The sequence below is a fragment of the Crinia signifera genome, chromosome 4 (assembly GCF_055691185.1).
Source record: "Crinia signifera chromosome 4, ASM5569118v1, whole genome shotgun sequence".
NCBI classification, from domain to species: Eukaryota; Metazoa; Chordata; class Amphibia; order Anura; family Myobatrachidae; genus Crinia; species Crinia signifera.
This window is the reverse complement of record NC_139220.1, coordinates 80,691,253-80,696,518: the sequence shown is the minus strand read 5'-3', so window position 1 is coordinate 80,696,518 and position 5,266 is coordinate 80,691,253.

The window sequence follows — 5,266 nt, the reverse complement described above, 5'->3', positions numbered from 1 at the left end:
TCCACCACCACCACCACCACATAACAGGTTAGGACTGAACTTGCCTAATATATATGTTTATACACAGTTCATCGATTACAGGTATGAATCATAGCAGTTGTGTGCATTGGTATACATCTGAATACAGGGGGTGATTCTAGTTGGTTTGCAAAATGGACAAAACCATGTGCACTGCAGGTGGGGCAGATGTATCATGTGCAGAGAGAGTTACATTTGGGTGGTGTGTGTTCGAACGGAAATCTAAACTGCAGTGAAAAAATAAAGCTGCCAATATTTACTCTGCACTGAAACAATAACTCACCCAAATGTAACTCTCTGCACATGATACATCTGCCCCACCTGCAGTGCACATGGTTTTGTCCATTAACCACTTCGGTGGTATGCCCGGAAATGCCACAGCCGGGCTGTCCCGGAAAATTTCCAGGCATACCACGATACAGTAGGTGCACGCCAAAGGTGCCTCCAGCTGTATACCATTGGCGCACTACCTCCCCCCCCCCCCCCCCCCTGTCGCTTCCCCCACATGCTCACCTCCAGCAAGTCCTGACTCTGTCACTCCCCACCCCAGCAATCGCCACTGCCATTCACAGAAGTGAGCATGCGCACTGGGATGTTCAGGAGCACTCGGGAGTTCAGTGGAAATATTAAGCAAGCCACAGTCAACCACCCAACTCTATATTAGCTCCTTGCTCTTCTGGTGAATACTTTGCAGTAAAGGACATAATGTAAGATTGCTTTGCGGGTGTCGGTGAGAAATTCTGGTTCTTGCTATTTGTAGCAGCTTTAGACAACTGTAACCTCTACTAAAGTGATGAGGACTGTCTATAAGTCAGCACACTCCTACAGAGGTGCATCAGGCTTAAATACCCACGAGTTTCTCCTGATGTAGATTACATTATGGTTATCAGTTTACATGAAGGGGAAATTGGGAAAATGGAGTATAACCGCACCTGTATGTATGTGGAATCAGTAGTGTGTAGGAAATCAGGGCCGGTGCAAGGCTTCTCAGCACCCTAGGCAAAACTTCAACCTACTCCCCCCCCCACAATTTCTTTTACAGCATGTGGTCATCCAAAACTTCAACCTACTCCCCCTCCCAACCCCCCCCCCCCCCCCCCCGGGAAGGTGGCCAAGTCCCCTGGTATTCCTGGAGGTCCTCTGCAGCCTCCCCTTTGCCACCCACAACAGAGTACAAGGAGGAGGGGGCAGCAATGTAGGAAGTATGACTCAAGGGAAAGTATAGAGGTGAGGTCTTAGAGGTTCCACAGCCACCACCTCCATTAAGTACAACTAGGATCCTCATAGACATCCTTGATTTTTTGATTTGCAGACTTGGTGGCGCCCCCCAGATCCCGGCGCCCAAGGCAGCTGCCTAAAGCTGCCTAGTGGTAGAGCCGGCCCTGTAGGAACTGTGAAAACTGACTAAGACCTTGAAAAGCAAGGTATGTGAGTCCCCGAGAACTTTTTGTTTTTTTTGGTCAATTAGTTCCTAGTTGTGGGACAGTCAGTGGTGCACCCCAGAGTTCGAATAGCAATATGTTTACTTGCCAAGAGAGGAGGAGAAAAAAGAAAACTCTGGGTGGGGGCACCCTTACATCACAGTTACTTGTGGATGTTTCGGATATGAAGTAAAATAACAAAACTTTATTAGGTATGCTCTAAAATAAATGTTCCTTTTATTAAGTTCTAATAACAATGTGCATTAAGCGCCGCAAAAATATTTGAGGCAATATTTTTGCCACTTGAGGAGGAGAGAGACAGGTTTTTAGTTTATGATATGTGATCCTCATTTATCCTATAATTTCACCATGGTATTGGTTTTGGTATAGCAGGATTTAAATCATTGGACCATTTTTCTTTGGGAGCTCCCCAAAGCAGACTGGTTAGGTCCTAAGGTAACCACTGGCTGAGTCCAGTGGAACTCTCTATTTCGATTGCTTCTATTGTGCATAGATTTATAACCACCCCAATACTGGAAACATACTTTTGTATTCTCGCAAACTGTGGTGTGCCAATGCCCCCTTGTGAGCTCAAACAAAAATTACAACATAAAAGATTATAACTGTTATTTGGTGAGGTGAGATTACAGGTTTTTAGAAAAACGGTCCAATGATTTAAATCCTGCTATACCTATACCAAAACCATGGTGAAATTATAGGATAAATGAGGATCACATATCAAACTAAAACAGGCTTGCCGACTTTCAAAAAATCCTCTCCGGGAGAAGCCTGGAGAGGAATCTTGCATTACGAGTTTTGGGGGTGGGGCTTAACTGTGATGTCATTAAGCACCGCCCCCATTACGGCAAATAGCCGAAATAACTGATATCCATGGAGGGGGGGCTAAAATGACACGATTGTGCCGTTTTAGCTCCGCCCCCTCCCCTGAGACCCGCGGATTGCGGCATATAAATGCTGCGATCGGGGGGCTCAGTGGGGGTCCCCCTGATTCCGGGAGGGTTGCCCACTCTTCCGGGGGCCGGGAGGAAGGACCCGATTTTCGGGAGACTCCCGCAAATTCCGGGAGGGTCGGCAACCCTGAACTAAAAACCTGTCTCTCTCCTCCTCAAGTGGCAAAAATATTGCCTCATATCCAGAAATATTTTTGCGGCGCTTAATGCAGATTTTTATTATAACTTAATAAAAGGAACATACCATACAAACATACCTAATAAAGTTTTGTTATTTTACTTCGTATCAGGAACATCCACAAGTAACTGTGATGTAAGGGTGCCCCCACCCAGAGTTTTCTTTTTTCTCCTCCTCTCTTGGCAAGTAAACATTATGGTTATCAGGTACGCTTTCTGGCAGCATGACAGTGACAGCTTTTTCTAGCTCTTTGCTACCTAGTAAGAAACAAAATTCTACCTCCCAGGTTATGCAATATCATGAACGGAGTAAAATGTGCATTTTTGTTATTATAGAAAAATTTGGCCACGGGTCCCAATCAATGTTCCCTCTAATGTTACGATGGCTGTGTGCGGTAAAAGATTTTGGCTGTGCTACTTTGTAAGGAATTTTTTTTTCTGCGTCACATATATAACTGGAAAATGACGTTCAGCATTTGTGTTAACTTTACTTCAATATGATATTAAACACGCTCATTGAGTTGTGCGCGCGCACGCACGCACAGCTTAGATGGAACACTGGTCCCAATATTGTGTGTACATACTGAACATGTGGGTGATCTGCATGTTCAAGACTCAAAGCTCTCTTCCCCGGGCCACCCGCTGCTGCTCCCCAGGGCCTGCTGCTGGAGCTATCCTCCCAGTGCCGCTCACTTTTACAGGGCCTGCTGCCGGAGCTCTCCTGCTCCCCAGACCACTGCTGCCGGAGTTCTCCTCCCTGGGCCACCTGCTGCTATCGGAGCTCTGCTCCCAGAGATCTCCTGCTCCCCGGGTCACCCGCCGCTGCTGTCTGAGCTCTCCTCCTTGGGTCACCCACTGCTGCTGCTGGAGCTTTCCTTCTGCACGTAACCCCCGCTGTTGCTCCTGGGTGTCTGCTGTCGGAGCACTTTTGCTCCTCGGTGCCACCCGCTATCAGTGCTCTACTGCTCCCCAGCGCTGGCTGCTGATGCTATTACAAGAGAGCACGGGCTGCCAGCGCTGGGAAGCATGAGAGCACGCCTTTGCAGAACCATAGAGGCCGGTGCTAGAACGAGACCTGCCTTCTCTGCTCACATTCCCTGCTCACCTCGCCTCCTCTTATCGTGCCATCACCTCACCTCCTCTTGACCCACCCAGTCAACTTGCCCACACCTCCTCACCCCCCTCTCTTACCTCTCCCCCCACCCCTTCTTTCCTCTTTTTCACTCTTTCCATGTTCCCTTTTCTTTTTGTCTCTCCTGTGCGCTCTCTCTCTTTTTTCCCCTCGCAAATACTCACTATACCAAGTATTCCACCTTCTTTTGAGCACCAGGGACTCCTTTTTTGTGTGGCTGCGTCCCCTGGGACACCTGCACACCGTGTTATGTGTATCGTGAGCAGAGGGATCTGTGTTTCTCCCTCAGTTGTGATGCGGCCGCAGAGGAGAGCGAAACTTACAGCCGAATCACATCAGTCGGGAACTGCCGCCGGGGCGAACTGAAGACCGCAAGGAGCAGGATGCCACCGCCCCCTCCCCTGCTGTACCAGAATAAGAGGGGAAAGAGGAGGAACCAACCCTCCGACTATCCCTCGCTGCTGGCTATGGTGATGAAATGTCCGCCAAGAGGGGAGCATGAGTGTGAAATGCGCTGCGCTCTCCTCCTTTCCCAGTCTGACGGCTTCTGCAGCTGCAGCAGTGAACTGAAGCTTATTTAAGTGGCCCATTGGGGGGCATTGTGTGAGGGACACTACTGGAGGCATCGTACAGTATGTATAAGCAGGAATAACGGTGTGTGGCATATGTACTGGGCATTATTGATGGTACTTTTACCATAGATAGGGGAGAATTAAATGGTTTTCCGCCATCGATGATACAGAGTTTTTAGTTTTTATTTTCACCCACGTGTTAGGACACAAAACATGGTATTGCCCCCCCGGCACCTGTGAAACCACACCCCCAGACCCTGATTGGCCTGCAATTCACTTATCAATTAAGTAGGTGTAACCATACCTCCCAACTTTGAACAATCCACGAATGGGACGCCCGTGCGATCGTAGAAGGGGTGTGGTTTTGTGGAATTGTTCATGATTGCAAATCAACGTCCTCATTTTTCACCACTGGGGGGGGGGGCATGGCCAGCATTCTGAGATCCTGGCCATGCCCCCTGTCTCTCCATCTCCTGTGAATAGGTGCTGTGCGCACTGCTGTGACAGGGGGGTTACCATCTGCCGTGGGGCACTGTTGGACCTGGGCGGGACAGTTACCAAAAATCGTGACTGTCCAGCAGAAATAGACAGTTGGGTGAAACCATCAATGGTTTCCTTACATATGGTTTTAAGCCATCAAAGTTATCCATCAATGGGTAAGCAACCAACAGCCATACCTACCCCGTAACACAGGTAACCCACCCCTCCTCCCCTTCCCTTAGTGCAGCGATGGCTAACATTGACACTCCAGCTGTTGTTGAACGACACGTCCCAGCATGCCCTGCTAGTTTTACTATTTGACCCTGCTAAAACCAATGCAGGGCATGCTGGGATCTGTAGTTCAGCGTGAGTGTCAAGGTTAGCCATTACTGCCTAGCTCTAACCTTCCCTATACAGCAGCCACTGTGAGCTATGTTGATGTTACGGTGCCAGTCTCACTAGTGTTGGGAGTCTGACTGCCAGCCAGGACCCATA